The following is an 18,399-nucleotide window of genomic DNA, read 5'->3' as shown; positions in this document are numbered from 1 at the left end:
CCCTCCCCATCCAGGATTCCTCAGCAGAATCCTTAAATGCTAGGACTGCTGCTGCTGCTGGGGGTGGCTCTTCATTCCAGAAGGGGACCAAGAAGACTACTAGTAGTAGTTTCATAAATATTTAACTGTTAAACAATCTTTTGCAAGTGGAAGCAAGTATGACAGCTGTCAACCAGTTGCACAGCATATCACTGATGCCATGATGACTATGGTAGTATTAGATCTGCATCCAATATTTGCCATTAATGCATCAGGTATTAGACAGTTAATTGAGGTCCTGTGTCTCCTCTTCCAAATTCCATCTTGATTCCATTTTACTTGAAAAGTAATTCCTCGCCTGCAGCGGGACATAAAAACCCCTAAAACGCATAATTATTGGCCTACAAAATGTCATTGCACTCACTGTCCACTTAACCACAGATATGTGGACAAGCTGTATGGGTAAAACTAAAGATTACTTGACTGCGGCAGCCTACTGGGTAGGTGTAACACTTTCAGCGGCAGCATGTTACACAATATTGCAGCTCATTCAGTTGCAGGCTACTCTGTGTATCACCAGTTTCACTAAGACGCAAAACTAAGAGAAAAACTAAGGGATGTAATAGCAAAATGGATGATATGTTATTTCTGATCATGCTACAAAAATTATGAGCACATTACAGCTGGATGAATTCAAACATCTAATGTTTTGCTCACAAAATCAACTTGGTGGTACAGAATTTTTTTTAATTATAACAGGTGCATTTATGCAATGCTGTCTTTGGCCTGAAAAATTGAGGACATTTTTGACATTCAGAGGCTGCATATAGAAGATTGTAGCACCTTCAAGATTTTTTCAATATGCCCTGCCACTGAAGCAAGAAGTAGAAACAAGGTGGAAATCCACCCTTTATATGCTTCAGCAGATGGAGAACCAGCAAAAAGCTATCCAAACTTATACAATAAGCCATGACATTGGTAGAGGTGGGGAAATGTACCTTAGTCCAGCACAGTGGAAAATACTGTCTGTATTATGCAATGTGCTGAAACCATTCAGTAGTAGTAAGTAGTCACCTGTGATGTGAGTTCAGATACTGCTAGCTTGAGTCAGGTGATTCCCCTAATTAGATTGTTTGAAATGCAGCTCAAGAAACTGAAGGAAGAGATAAAATTAACAGATTCCACTAATTATGTCAGACTTGTAGATCAAGTCCTTTATTTGCTTTGCCAAGATCCAAGGGTTGTCAACATCTTGAAATAGGATCACTACATTTTGGCAGCCCTGTTCCTAAGTTTAATTCATACATCATGTCTTTCTAACTCGCCCAGACCTTAAGAGATGCAATGAGCTCCTGACAAGCAGGTTGTCAGCTGAAGTGGCACATGACAATGTGTCCTCTTTCAGTTTCTCCTGCAACTGCTGTTAGGAAATACTGAGCATTCCCAAGAGACCCACTGGTGATGAAGAAGAGTCAACACAAAATTTTGACATCTGATCAGGTCTAATAGAATTGCTCAAAATAAGTGACATCAGATACATTAGTGACATCAGATAGATCCTATGAGTAATAGGAGGGGAAAAAAGCAATTTGGAGGCCCTTTTACAAATTCACTTTGCTTTACTTAAGCTGCCCACCCTCCAGTGTGTACTCTGAAAAAGTTTTCAGCACAGATGGGAACCTTGTCAGCGATCGGTGTAGGAGGGTACTTCCTCAAATGTGGAAAAGATGATGTTCATAAATATCAACTACAAATTACACAAGAAAGACCTTGACTGGTAATTACATCAAAGTACAGAAACTTCTGTAATGATGGATTAAAGTATGGACAAATTAATATTGTGTGGTGGTGGTGATGATGATGAGGATTTGAATGATAATGGGGGTAATTACAAGTTGATCGCAGTAGGAAATTTTTTAGCAGTTGGGCAAAACCATGTGCACTGCAGGGGAGGCAGATATAACATGTGCAGAGAGAGTTAGATTTGGGGGTGGTGAGTTCAATCTGCAATCTAAATTGCAGTGTAAAAATAAAACAGCCAGTATTTACCCTGCACAGAAACAAAATAACCCACCCAAATCTAACTCTCTCTGCAAATGTTATATCTGCCCCCCCTGCAGTGCACATGGTTTTGCCCAACTGTTAAAAAATATCCTGCTGCGATCAACTTGGAATTACCCCCCATGACAATTAAATTTTGCCACTATAGTGATCATTGACAGCACTGTTAGCTTAGCTTCCTTAAGCCCATTGGTAGTTTGTTTTGTGGGAGCCCAAACAAACCAAGCATTTCAGCCAGAAAAGTGGCAATCACTGTCACTGAATTGCTTGGTTTGTTAAACCGTGCATGTCCTTTTTAAATTTCCAACATAAGGGTGGGTTGGACAACCTAAGGACAATTCCATCTTGCTCCACTTTTAATTTCTGCCACTGCTTTGTGGCAATGTTCATAGATGTGCTATAAACTGACAGTATACTAACAGCCGGCATCTCATTTGCCAGGATATCATATGTATTCTGTTCCATGAAGGTGCAAAATTCTTCTTACATTTTGTAGTTCACACATTTAAATTCCTTATCTGCAGATACATCAATTTATCTATGATGCAAACCATAAACTTAGTGACTCACCATTAAATATACACATCTTTTTCTATCACATAATGCATTTTTATTTTACCTTGATCCATCTGTCCTTTAATAAATCCCAGGTCATTATGTACCTGGTGACAAATTGATGCTAAGTGGAGATGTGTGATACATCCAAATTACAATGTTTTGCCTTCCTTTTGAAATGTGTAGCTTAGTAAATGTTCTTAGTATCACTGTACTTGTTTGAAAATCAGTATAGCAGCTTTACATTGTTAACATGTGTACATAGTTAATAAATGTGTCTGCCTCTGGGAAGACTATATGCTATGTACTGCTATGGTAATCACAATTGAAACACTATTTGTGGCACTGTTGCATTGAAATGCATTAATTTCACTTACATTGGCAGACTCGCTGAATGGATTGCATGAAAATAGCGCTGATTGCGCAACATGCCTGAGACTTTGTATATTATGTAAAATTTGTATATTTCAGTAAAGTTACACTACAAGCATAGATAGTGTACTCTAAAAGTGTGAGATGCACACCTATCAAATACTTTTAGCATATCACTTCTATCACAGTGAGGAGGCCCCATAGTCTGACCTCAGACTGTGAAACACAGGACCTTACCAAAAGTGTTCCGAAAGGTCAATGGAGCAGCATCGAGTTTTAAACAGGAAGGCTTGTGTCCCTTTTAAAGAGGAAGTGACTAGAAAGACTACTAGCAAATGACAATAAAATGGAAAGCTGTCTCTTTAAAATTCCTTCCAGCCAGATATTAAACTGTTGGAATTAAAAATAGATCAATAAGCCAAAACCAGAAATTATATTTACGATGTCCCCATTCAACCAGTCAATACTAACATGCCTTTAATTGAAACCAGCGGGAGACCCAGAGTGAGGAGGACCAAGTAGGAGTTGTGAGTAGCATAGTGACATGAAATAAATAATCGCGGTGCCTCCGACTTCTTCAGTGAGTGTCTTGGGCTGATAGAAGGTTGTCTATTTTTACAGAAGTCATAGATAACCAATGTCTGCCCCTGTTACATTGTTCCATTGATGATTGTAAACAGTAACCAGTAAAACAGGCAAGTCTATATAGAAGAACCTCGGGAGATGGCTCTTTAATTCTGATATTAAATTATTTGCAAAAATTTTGTCTGTCAGACTCGCCAAAATGGCATGAAACAGAGATGCTCCTTGTCACCTTTGATTTTCACCCTCATAGTAGAACCTCTCACCTCTAAGATCCATAGCTGACGCTGTGCGGATATAACTGGTATACATATTGTCCCCTCAGAGTATAAGATCTCGTTTTATGTGGATGATATTATGCGAACCCATTCTAATCCTCTCATCTCGCTCCCAAATTTGTTCAAAACCATACATGATATGTCATTTCAAAATTAATGCTTCCAAAGTGGAAGTCTTGGAACTAAATCTCTGAACTTCCTTTAGAGATACCCTACCAAGCAATTGACTGGAAAAAATCTTGTATGAAATATCTAGGAGTATATCTGACTACTCACAACTGTACTCAGCTAACTACCCAGGGCTATTCTACACAATTACAGAAGACCTTCATAAATGGTCAAGTCAATTTATATCATGGTCGGGCCAAGCGAGTGCTCTAAAAATTAACATTCTCCTATGGTTGCTGTATCTCTTTCAGGCTCTCCCATGATGATCCCCTACACGGTCTTTCTAAATTTACAGATAAGATTCTCACACTTCCTTTGGGTGGGCAAGAGACCATGTGTGTGAATTAAAACCTAACATAATGCGGCCAGGGAAGGGGGACTGCAGGTCCTGAATATTAGATTATACTTCTATGAGTCTCAACTATCCTAGGCAGTTCTCCGGCATTCCGATCCGCTTTCACATAGGTGGGTTCAGTAGGTTCTCATACCCAACCATTGCTCTTCCTCTGTCATTATGGGACAGGCTTACCAGGGCCTTCTCACTCTTATACTCACCCCCCCCCCCCCCCCCCCACACACACACACACACACACTCCTCGTCCTTCATCCTTTGTGAAATAACCTGGCCTTCCCTGAATGTTAAAACAAGCATACTGTACTTTCAGACACTGGATGGGCATAGGGCTTCTATTTATTAATGATATTGCTCCATTGCACACTTTTCCATCTTTCGCAGATTTGCAGGATAGATATGGTATCTCCTCACGGTGTTTCTTTCAATACTTGCAACTACATAGTTTTTACTCCTCGTCTATTCTCGTGGGTGGTTCTTTGCCTAGATCTACTCTCGAATCCCTATACTTTGCCTGCTCTCCTGCTAAGGGCCTTTTGTCTACAATCTACTGCCTTTTGCTTACACAAAACCTGACACCTCTGGCTACCCACAAGAAAAACATGGTAACGTGAATTAGATGAACAACTAGGAGAGGAAACATGGGATTAAATCCAGAACAACTTAGTTTCTTGTGCCACCTCGATTAGACATAGAGAAAACACCCTTATAATTAAAGTCCACTGGTATATGGCCCCTGCCACCTGAAAATAATCTTTTCCTCCACTTCAGATAGTTGCTGGAGGGGTTGTGGACAGGAGGACACCTTGCACCTTGCTCCATATATTTTGGGCATGTCCTAAACTAGCCCCAATCTGGACAGCTATCTGGGGCTTATCTCTCAAATCACAGGTGTTATCATACTGATATCCCCGTCCTTTTTTCTGTTGCCCCAGCATATCCCAGGAATAACCAGACCCATTCAAAAGCTTATTTGACCATTGTAAATGCGGTGAAGTGCACGATTGCTCTACATTGGAAGTCTCAAGCTCTTCCCTCTATGACTACTATAATCACCTGCAATTTGGGATACCTATCAAATGGAATAACTATCCAGTATAGTAGACAACAAACCGATTTCCTTCTCAGCCACCTGGTCCCCCTTGCAGACATACCATAGTGCCCCCACACCTTTGACTTTTGGCTTCTTACTTATACCTACTTACCCGACAATTATAGATATTTTTATTATGGATTGTTTTTGTGACATATAATGTAATTTTTGTGTATTTGTATGACTATGGTTCTAATGTCTGAAGATGTTTGTTTCTCTAGGCGCTACTGTAATGATAATATTTTTCTTCTTCTTCTTCTTCTTCTTCTTCTTCTTCTTCTTCTTCAAGTGAACTACCTTTCCACTCCTCCCTTTTTTCCCATTTGTCTTCCCTCCCTCCCATTTGACATTGTGCATGAAAATCCTTTCAATAAACATTATTTCCTAGAAAAAAAAAAATCAAGTTTACATTTTTGTGTGTCCTAGGACACTGTGCATGCCTCTAATTTACACTGTAGATGGGTCCCAACTGTGTTCTCACAGAGTCACAGCAGCGATTTCATGAGCATTCACACAGAAGTGTATTGAAAATATATTGGGTGTTTCTGGGGGGGTGGTCTTCAGGTTGCCGGGGGCCGGGCTCCCGGCAACCACCATGTCAGCGCCGGAATCCTGACCGCCGGCATACCAACAGCATAGATAGCGTGGCACACGTAGCATACCACCGTGCCACCGTGCCCGCAAGGGGCTCATTTGCGCTCGCCCAGCTGTCGGTATGCCGATGGTCGGGATTCCGGTGCCGGTATGCTGGTTGCCAGGACCCCGACCGCCGGCAAACCATACTACACCCGTTTCTGGGGAGTGATGGGGTGGTGGCTATTCAGACACATGAAGATGGACTTTCTTATGGGTGTGTTATTAATGGGAGTGGTGCATATGTGTCACTAAAGTGATTGCTTACACAAATGCTTAATTGCTTACATTGGAGGTCATACTCTGATGGACATTTGCACCTAACATAGGGCTGTTGCAAGATTCAATGGTGCAGTCTAAAGACATTCAAAGTGGGAGTCTTATTCCTTGCACATTTATCTGCATGGTTGTATACCAGCAAAAGGTTTGTAGCAGTAACATAAAGTCACAGGTGTGACCGGCAAAAGACCCGCACACATGGACGTCGCTGTGTCCAACTTAAAACCAGCCCCATAGTGTAAATATGAATTCACCATAAAATATATCTCTGAGGTTAAACTTTATTACCAAATCATTAGATAAAGTTATTTACACTTTGCTGTTCTACGAATAGGCATGTTGTTAACACCATTCATTTCTCCTTTTCCTAAATGTTATTTCACTTTAATAATGACATTTTCTGTCAAGGAAACCCCAAAATGTGTAGTAGGAAATCAAAAGGGCTCTCTGATCATACTATATATACAGTATATTTTGTTGGAAATACTTGTAAAAGCTGTTCTGCTGATGCTTCGTTCCTGACAGGATGCATGGATGTTACACAGGCAAAAACGAAGGTAAGCATTCAGTTAACAATTTACCTTGAATATAAATGTCACTTCCCTATACAGTATGTACAATAATTACTGTAGCTACCTCAGGTTCTTTGCAATGTAAATATAAATACTTATGGGATGTATAAAACTATGCATCTACGAGTGTACCTTAAGTTGACTAACTTCTCCTTATTCTAACACATACTGTAGATGACATTATACTTTAATGCAATATACTGTAGATGCACACACAGTAACATATTTATTGCTACAGTAGCTTCTAAATAACCAATTATACTGCAGTATAATGCCCAAAGTTGTATAAGTTTTAATATCATAGGGGCATATTCATAAAAATTTTTTTTTTACTAATATAATGTGAAAATGGGTGTTTTCAAACCTTTTTTCATTGTTTTAGTATCACCTGAATGTATTAAAGGGCTTTTAGAGTAGTTTTCATTTTTAATTCAGTTTTTTTTTAGTAAGCAAGATTGCATTTTCCATACTTCCATAAAAAATAGGACTGACTGGTCAAGTGGGCAGTGGTTTTCAATTAATTGCCTCAGTCTGTTTGAACATATGAGAATCCACCGCACTTGCCATTCCCAGAAAAGGGGTGCACTCATGTACTCCCCACCCCCAGGTTGGGGTGCAGTGGGCTGTGACCACCTGCTGAATTTTTTTATTTATATATATATATATATATATATATATACATACCAAGAATCCCGCAATCTCCTTAGTTATTTAATTCACCTTAATACACCACTGGATAAATAATGGGGTTTTAGTTCATGAATTGTACAATGCATTTAAGCTTGCAGCCCTCAAGGGACCCAATTTCACTACAATTCCTACTCTATCAGATACATTTTCAAATTTTTTGTGAAACCTGGCTACTGCTATCTCATAGGAGAAAATGTTTCCTGGTTTAAAGCTCACCTGCCAAACTTTTGGCTTTTATAGGTAAGACAGTCACCCACACCACTCCACAAATGTGCTTTCCTAGTTTAATGCTCACCTGCTAACTAACTTATGGCTTTCAAAGTGAGACAGTCACCAACACATCAAAGGAGCAGCTGACACAGGTTTAAAGTAACTTAGCTTAGAAAGGGGTGCATGAGAGAGATATGATCACATTAGAAATGAACCATTTTATACACAAACAGGAATCCACTGCACTCGCCATTCCCAGAAAAGGGGTGCACTCATGTACTCCCCACCCCCAGGTTGGGATGCAGTGGGCTGTGACCACCTGCTCATATATACATATACCGAGAACCCTGGTCTTTGCTTCCATAGTTTCACAAGGACAGCATCACAGAATTAGAGATCTACCTATATCCTCCAGGTCGGACCATGGCCACCCGGCCTGATCCACTCTGACTATACCACTTCCACCAACTTTTATCAACACAGCTCATTTTCAAAACAGTTTAGAGCTGGGACCTACTTATGGCCTAATGGAGGAAAATACCAATGTTTAGTGTGCTTGCAGCAAAATATGCTGTGCAATTATCTATAATAGCTTTTTAATAGTATTTTAACATAGTTCCCAGTATAGCCTAAAAAATTGAACAATATAATATTTTACAACTCATTTTTAGGAAAACAGTTTTGGAGAACTTTACCAGAGGCGATCAAATACAATAGGTTTTGTCATATACTAAAATAAATCTACCATGTATACATACCATAAAAAGGCACATCAGAGTGTGCTAAAAAAGCAGAAGACAGCTTATATCAATACAGCCCTTTTTTCATATGGTATTTGTCTGCGATCCACTTAAGGCCTGGTGGAGTGAAATACAAATGTTTAGTAAGCGTACAGCTAAATTTGCTGTGTAATATGGTTAAACAGCTTTTTCAATAATAGTTTTCCACAGTAGCCTCAAAAATGTAATATAATATTTTACAAACCATTTTTGAAAAGTTAAAACTAAAGTCTATTACATACAGAAACAGTCCAATATATACAAATAAAATTTACAATAGAGAGGAAACAGCTGGAGTTAAAATACACAACCCTAAAGCAATGTGTTACTTACTTCTAGTCCTTTCTTGCTCAAATGCAACCAATGTACTTCACTGGTCACAAGCTGCAGTATAATGAGTAGATCTCCCCTTGGCTACCTATAAACCCCATTAAAACATATTAGGTTATTAGTGTGGATAAAAAATAGAGAGTGCATCTGAAATTATACTGGATCACAGTGATAGATGTGGTGAGACTGGATATTAAATTTCAAATATAAAAGTCAGGGGAAAACTTAAATTTGACTAATTGATATTGCGGATGATGACCTTCCTACAGTGCACTCTGGGGGTTCCGTTTGCATTCCACCATTTTTCCATTTATGGTGGATAAGGTTTCCTGTGGAATGCATAGGGTCAGACTGGGCCACATGCGCTCCAGATAAGTTTCCAGCATGTGACGTTAACATACGTAGCATCAACACACTGGTTTAGAATGCATGCATTTCACATATACCGAAAGTATAACTCTACTAATATCTGCAGTGCCTGACTTCAAAGTTTTAACCTATTGGGTGTGTTCCTATTAGAAGGTGCTCTGTGTTCCCACACATAAATCATGAAACACTCCAAAGACACATCAAGCTAAATACTATGTGATTTGTTGATATAAAAAATGGTGATACAGTAAACGGTTATAGTAATCAATTAGTGTATATATGAATATTATTTCAAGCTGATTTGCAATTTGAAGTAATTATATATATATATATATACACACACACACACACACATATATATATATATATATATATATATAAACAATTGTAGTGATCAATTAATATATGTGTAAATAATATTCAATTCTATGTGAGCTAATTGTGTATGTATGTATAAATATTAATTACTAGCTGTTCTACTCATTCTTCACACGGGAGTTTCTAAATTTTCACAGTTGTAAATATAAATGAGAGCTACAAATTTGGTAAATCTATAGAGATGCAAATTTGAGATGTCTTAATGTAAGTAAATATTAATCCATGAGTCTTGGTGTTGCCCGAGGAGCACCTGTAACAGATATGATAAAAAGTGACAGGACCATTTTTGTAGTTTATTAAATTCTACATACTGGAGGTACAATCCAAATTTTGATCCAATTGTACGTTTGGCATTATCGTTCACGCAACACAAGCCATGCATCAGAAATTATGTCAACCCCCTTTTCATTCCCTTAGGGGAGGTTTATTAAAATTCTAATTATTTAAGTTTACTATTTCCTACCTGCAGAATACCTGTGTTAAATTTCATCTTCCTAACATATTGGAAATTAAGAAAATTAGTGATGAGTCAGTGAGTGAGTGAGTGAGTGTGGGCTTCACATTTATATATATAAATGATACTAATTCTAATTAAATAAAGTAATTGGTCTGGCGCTGATTATGAGCTAGTTCTGCTAAAAGCAGCAGATGAAAAAGGGATAGTTAGTCCCAATGCAAATGAATATTAAAACCCCAAAAAAATTAGAGCTAATAAACTCAAGGTGAAAAAGCTGTGGCACGCAGTGAAACACGTTGGTGGAGAGCTGGGCATACTATTGGATTCATCTTTACAATTGGAGATAAGCCTAGAAGTCCAAACAGGGAATATTGCGACCAAGTGGACATTTGCAGTGGACCAGAGCTTTCACTAGGACAAAGTGGAGTCCATAATCAAGCCATCAGAGGTCTCGCATCTTCCAATACAGCTGGTAATATAATCTTCGCACCATCTTTATTTCCCAGGACTGTGGCTGCACTCCTAAGATGAACTACAAGTCCCAGCTCATATGTTCATGATTTTAATCAATCAAATATAAGCAGTGCTTTGATATTCCCTTATTATCATATTTTTAGATATTTGTTGCAACAATCAGTTGTGTGGAATATGTAATAAATGTATGTAATTTTAAACATATCCAGTTTATTAGTGGTAATTTGTTTCGGTTTTAATACTAATTAAATGCTAGAACACCAACTTTAGTAAAGCCATCTCAAGGAGTACATGTAACACCATAATATAGATATAATGTTAATCAAACAGTATTTTTTATTTAAAAAGTTAGCTCCTAGTCAGAGTATGCAGACAAAATGTAATGCAAATCTCACAAAAAAGATACAATGTTGATATTCTCATTAAGACTCTTTGGGAAAATAGTATCAAGGATATAGATCCATTATGAGTCCCCCTAGAAAGCAATAGTTCTCTACCACCTCCTCTAGGATTGGGTTTTACATGTAAAATTGTGAAGGACAGGCCCTAAATCTCCGAATTATGGTGTTCTAAAAAATGTTTGGGTAAACTATTCTATTATTTTTTATAATTCATAGGTGTTCCTTGTTAGTGCTGGGAGGCGTGTGTCCCGGCTGTTGCCTTGGAGCCGGGACACCAAGCTCCTGCTGACCCCCGCCTGGCAACTAGCAAAACGTGGACGCCGGGCCAAGGTCTCCTGGTCCCTACCCAGTGCCTAGCAACAGGCTGACACTGGGCACTGGGAGCCGCTGGACTCCTAGCAACAGGGACACTGCAGGCAGACAGCATTTCCTGTTGCTTAGGAAATAGGATATGTGCAGCAGGGCAGCTGCACTTATTTTGCAATTAGGGTCCTGATTGGTGGGTGGGCATTCATATGCACTTCCAGTGTACTCCCAAATTGCTGGTGATAGTTCTTGCTATGTCTGTGAACCATTCAGCTCTAAAAACTTCTGAAATTCAGATACCTTGTCTTGTTCATTACCCTATTGGAACCAGCTCTCCTAGAATTTAGGTTTTGTGTGGAACTCCACACAGATTCTTGGCTTTGCCTATATTTCTTTATTATCTCCACCTTGTGCATTGTTGCATTTATATTTTATTAAGTTGCTTATTACATTCTGTGCATTTTTGCATTTACAAATCATTTGTGTTACATTCATTCCATCCTGTGCATTGTTGCATATACAAATCATGTGTTAGATTTATTCCATCCTGTGCATTGTTGCATTTGCAAGATCATCTGAGTTAATTTTATCTGTGCATTGTTTCACTCACATGCACTCCTTATATACCCCCCAGTCTGTGCCTTTTGCAATCACAAATTAATAAAGAGTGTGTGTGCAGATACAACCCCCCCTCCTTTTGCATTGTAGTAAGGTTGTGTCTGGTGAACATCTAACCATACTGCATTTACCCCTGCCCAGCCTCAGATAGTCACCTTGTCCTTACATAAAACCTGGAGTCATCTGAGTACGGGATGGACATAATTCACCCTGGAAAGGTGGCTGCTATCGGAGAAACCTATGATTGCAGGAGGCTAAAAGACTGCTGGGCAGTGGGTAATTGTGTGAGCATCACAAGGCACTGCCTATAAACCTACAGAACTGACTGTAAACATAACATTCCTGCATTCTTAACTTTATTCTTCTCTTAGTTTTCCCAACATACATCAAATTGCAACTACTGGTTATTCTATATATTATGAATTCTGTATTGCAGTTGACTGTGTCCTTCAATGTGTACTTGTAACCATTCTTTTGTATCCACATAAAGGTATTTTTCTCCATATGTTTTCACCATATGCACCGGTTACAGGGGTAACAACCTTCTTTCTTCAATAAAAATTGATCATTACATTCCTTCCCATTGCTATTTACTTTAGCTTTTGTTTTCACTTCACTCAGTGCTATTATGTTATTTAATTTGGTAGATTTTCTAAAAACCAGATGTGGTCTAATTGGGAGATGTGGTCCTAAAACCCGATCTTTAAAGAGTATACTCCAATGAAATTCTATTATTTTCTCGACAGCTAAATTCTCCCTATTAAATTGCATGATGAAAGGTCTGCTTTCCCACCTCTTTTCTATATTGACATCTGATTTTGTAGCCAGAAATTCAATCCTATCTCTAGTTGATGTTTTTGTAATACCTTCTTTAATTTTGGTGGGGTTATAACCTCGAGCAATAAACCAATCTTTTATTGTAGTTGCTTGTGTCCAGAAATAATTTATGTCACTGCAATTCTTACATAGTCTTAGACATTTAGCATAGAGTACACTATTAATCCAAGTTGGATGATGACAATTTGTAGCAGGAATAAAACTATATGCATCAATTTCCTTAAAGAGCTTGCAAGTCATTATCTCCTCCTTAATGATACCTTCCAATTGTAAATCCAAGTAGTCTATGGATTTTTCATGGTATTAAAATGTAAATTGGAATTATTGCCATGGATGTATGAGATGAATTGTTCTATATTCTGATGGTCTCTTTCCCAAATGAAGATTAAGTCACCTATATATCTACAATAAAACTTTTGTGCATTAATTCAAAGTTGGTGTTATATACAAACTAGTTTTCTCACTCCCCCATTAGGAAGTTTGCATATAATGGGGCAAATTTGGTCCCCATCACTGTTCTTTGCTGTTAAATATTTAAATATTTTCAATTTTGGAAACAATTGTGTTGTAAAATAAACTCAGTACTATTGATTAGAAATTATATTTCTCCTGGTGTCTTTTCTGAATTTGACTCTAAAATTCTGCAAACTGCTCCTAAACCTTTATTGTTGGTGATAGAATGCAAAGCCTGCACATTGTAAGCCACTATAAAGTGTAATCAATGTATGTTTCACCAGAAAGTATTCAAATTATTCTTTACATATAAAGTTCTGTTTTCTAGAATAATATTATAGAACATATAGAGTTCTTCATGAAAAATATTTATAGAGATTTGTATAAGCAGATGCATCAAGAATTTTATACGCGTCACATAAGTACACCTCCCTATCTTGTATGACCACAGCACCTCCTTTGTCTGCGTTTTTGGTAATTACATTTTCATCCTTTTTAATTAGACTATAGCTTTATTTTCTGTCGGATTGAAATTGATATTAAATTTATTAGTCTGTAATGTAAAATCTATTTCTAAAATCATATTTCACTGAATTGTAGAAAATCTTGAGGTGCCTACCCTGTGACTCTATCAGGTAGAACTGATTTTGGCATAGGGTTTTTAAAAAAAATTGTCTCTGTATTATCAGATTTTTAATATATTTATTAAGATCTACAAAAATATAAAAATTTATCAATATGTAGATTCGGGGGCAAACTTAAAACCTTTATCTAAAACCGTGGTCTGTGGGATAGAAATGTTGTTCTTAGAGAGGATGATAATCCTTGTCTGTGGTTCCCTTGAGGGTGGAAGCGCACTCTACTTTTTGGGGGGGATTTTCTCTCCCCTTTTCTCTAGGGTAAAACCCTGTCTTTATAGATTGTGGTGAGTTCAGATGCACATATAACTCCTCCATTCTTTGGGAGTCTGGCAGACGGTATCCGGTCAGATGATCGACAATGTTAAGGTCAACACTCATTAGGTCGATCAGTATTGGTCAACATTGACATGGTTGACATGGACTAATGGTCGACACATGAAAATGGTCAACACATGAAAGGTCGACGCATGAAATGGTCGACATGAGTTTTTAATTTTATTTTTTTTTTGCACTTTTTCATACTTTACGATCCACGTGGACTATGATTGGGAATGGCAACCGAGAGCAGCGAGGCACCTTGTCCGAAGCATGGCGAGCGAACGCCGTGCACTAATTGGGGTTCCCTGTCACTTTACATAGAAAACGACATCCAAAAAAGTTAAAAAAACTCATGTCGACCTTTTCATTTGTCGACCATTAGTCCATGTCGACCATGTCAATGTCGACCAATAGTGGTCGACCTAATGAGTGTTGACCTTAACATTGTCGACCATTCATACCGGAACATTGGCAGACCTCCACATTTCTTTCCTTTAAAAAATGATGGTGGAAACCATTTGGGGATGGTGATCTAAGTATGTCATACCTATTGTGGTAAGATGGAAATCTGTCCCTTTGTCATCCTTGATAATAGGGCACTCGTCCTCTTTGTCTCCCATAATAGAGAGAGTAGTTACGCAATCTTCTTCTATGGTTGTACCTTATTTGTTGCCTTTCTTTTCATTATTGTGATTATTAGTATAAGGACGTGTATGTGACTTGAAAGTTTCGGAATACTCATTATTATAACCCCACCTAATGTTATGTGGAGCAACCTCTACATGTGGCTCTATATTTGGCTAATTGCGGATTCTCCCATTATGGTAGTTATTTTTATCCTTAGAGAACTTTTTTTGTTTTCTGATTATAATTAAATTTTCTAAATTATTAAATTTAAACTGTAGGTCATTCAGATCTCATTTAAATTCTTCATTGTTTTCAAATGTAGTAACTGATAACTCTAGTTTATTAAGCTCTTCCTCCAATTTTATGTTCTTTCTTATGTTCTGATATCAATAATCTCATTTGTTTAGCTGAACTTTTCTCCACAATAGTATTAACATTTTTCAGAAAGGAATCACTTTGGCTACCGAATGTTTGAGCTTTAGATAACCTTAATTCTACTTATTGGCCATTGAGCTTTCTTTGGGTGACTTCTTTCTGTTAGGAGGATTCTCTTCACCCCAAGCATTAAAAAGTATTAGCAATTATTGTCTACTATAGAAAAGTCTCTTATTTATGCTATATTTAAGCAATCATTGGCCTCCACAAGTCATATTTCTTTATATGGACTGTCAGTATCCTGTGCCAGTTATAAATGCTTGGGTGGTAGAAGACTGCATCATTCAGTTCTCATCTTCAAATAACCTGGTCAGATAATAAAGCAAATAGGAATGGAATGTCTATGTCCTCCTCCCCAATGTATTTGCAAGACAGCTATATGAGAAGGCATATGATACCTTCCTTCCTGTTCAATATTAAGATCGTTAAAAAAACCACAAGGGTGGGGGGCAGTGAGGGCAGCTGAGGGTATTACTATCTCTCTCCCTCAATATGTGGTGTTCAATCTCATGGGGTGTAGCTGTGGCTAGAAGTAAACCGATATACTCTTCTGTGTAATCCTCCACAGCAGGATCCTAAATTTGTGTGTAACTTTAGGCTTTTGAATTATTATCTCCTATTATTTTTGTTTTAGATTGTTCCATAATCTGTGTGTATTCTTAAAATATTCCTAATATTCTTTGTAATACCTTTTGTAACTAAAGCTCTGAAGTATTCTTGGTATTTAAATTTACGTTCTTGTTCTAATTTTGTGTTTCTTAAGACCCAAGGCCTCGTGTGGCCCACAATACCAATTTTTCTAAGTATTGCAGTGTGTTTGCATGTAAAAGTAAAAGCGCAGCGCTAAATGAGACTTTTTCTGGTGGCGGCGAATGTGTTTGTATAACCCCGTGTGTCCAAAGTGACCCCCACGTCACAGGTGGCAATTCTCAGATTGGCGTATCTGGAGAAGCGACCGGCAGGTCGGTGACATGGACAATTTGAGAACTGGACTTCAATATTTACAAGAAGTCATAACTGTATTGTTTTTCTATCACCCTTTGCAATATTTGTTGTGTAAGTACTGCATTAGTTCTTGCTAACAGAGGTTACTCTGTGAGGTGCTGCTTGTACTCACAGTGCAAGATAAGCGTATTTATTTGTTTGTATTTATATATATATACTAGATGTGGTGACTGTCACTCCACTGGTCAATGTGCAGCATGCACTGGTAGCCTTCCTCCAAATGAATATAAACAGATATAAACTATTGAAACAGCTGGTATATTAGCTGCCATTTCAGAAAACTACCTTTTTTTAAATTATTTACACACATATATATATATATATATATATATATATATATAGTAGAATGGAGGTGCGGCACTCACGGCTTTCAATAACAGACTAGCAGCGGTCACGTACTTGTAGTAACGTTTTAGTGCCCCAGCACTGTCGTCAGACTTTATAAAGTCTGACGACAGTGCTGGGACACTGAAACATTACTACAAGTACGTGACCGCTGCTAGTCCGTTATTGAAAGCCGTGAGTGCCGCACCTCCATTCTACTACATGCATTTATTGTGAGCGCACCGGCTGTTTTGCCTGTTATTTCTTTGGGAGTGCCATTCCTTCTTCCACACACACATATATATATATATATATATATATATACTGTATAAATAACGCACTCATGTTCCTGATAGTAAATTCTGGTGTGCGCAACAGGTAGTAGACATCAGATGTGTGTGTGTATTTTTCATCTCTATATTAATCTATATGAAATTTGTGTGGCCATTGCATGCTTTGTTTAAGTGATATGTTTGGGCCAACGATTCAGGACATTTTAATGGAGTCTGTGTGTGTTTAATAGTGCTGTGAGTGCCACCCACTGCTATATATATTCAGCACACAGAAAAATCCTAATTTGCTATTAAAGGTTTGGGCCAGGGGGGAAGGCTAATCATATTGTTGCATCTGGGCCCACCAGTCACAAGTTCTGCCACTGAATATGTATAATGGGTCCAGAGGGGACCACACCACACACTTTGCACCCATTCTTAACTCTCTGAAGTCCTGCAGCAAAGGCACTGATAGAGACTCTGAGCACTAGTTGATCAGGTCTTGGGAGGTCTCAGGATAAATGTTGCAGCTGCCATTTTCCAAGTAATTTGCATATACTGTATGCAGTAGAAAAAACACAGGAAAATGTCTTCCACACAATTTTTAGCACCACCTAGTGCTCAGAGTCACTGTCACTGCTGCTACCTGCTAGAAAGGAGGGACCAATGAAGATAACTCATGGTTAATGCAGAGGCATCTGATTGGCTCCAAATTTTTTCTGCAGCATGACAATGACCCCAAAAATTCAGCCAATGTCATTAAGAACTCTCTTCAGTGTACAGAAGAACAAGGAGTCTTGGAAGTCATGATATGGTCCCCACAGAGCCCTGAGCTCAACCACATCAAGAATCTCTGGGATTACATGAAGAGACAGAAGTATTTGAGCAAACCTACATCCACAGTAAGTTATCCAAGATGTTTGGAACCTCCTCCCTGTTGAGTTCCTTCATAAATTGTGTGCAAGCATCAGGGCCGGTCCGAGCTTAATTTTTTTGGTAAGCGAATAAAGATTTTGGTGCTCCTTTATGGGATAAACTTTTTAACGAGGCAGCATGCGCTAAAGGCAAAGAGGGTCGTATCCACGCACTAGTAACCCCAAGGGTACAGGGAGGTAGTGGGTGACTGGGGGAGATAGCAGGTGACAGAGGAGGCAATGTAGCTAGCAGCTAGCTGTAGAATCAGAAGTGGAAGAAGTCCCAGTGGGATAGTGCCTTGGGAATTTCCTCCCAGGCCCGGCACTGTTAAAGTGGTAACCGGTGGCAGAAGCAGGCAGTAGGTGTCAAACTAAGCTGCACTGTTAGCCTCTGCTCCCTACATAAGAGCTCATTTAAAGTTATCTAATTAACTCCATGTAATATACCGCACACAGTAATCTCATACCCCTCAGGGGGAGAGTAGGTGAGAAGCACACAGTGGGAGAGCTAAAGAGAGAGCAGGTCAGAGGCACATGGAGGAGAGAGAGCAGGGGAGAGGCACACAGAGGGAGAGATAGGGAGATAGCTTGTGAGAGGCAGACTTGGGGAGAGATAGGGAGAAAGGAGAGGCACACA

This window comes from Pseudophryne corroboree, chromosome 8 (genome assembly GCF_028390025.1).
Source record: "Pseudophryne corroboree isolate aPseCor3 chromosome 8, aPseCor3.hap2, whole genome shotgun sequence".
NCBI classification, from domain to species: Eukaryota; Metazoa; Chordata; class Amphibia; order Anura; family Myobatrachidae; genus Pseudophryne; species Pseudophryne corroboree.
This window is presented reverse-complemented; position numbering follows the sequence as displayed.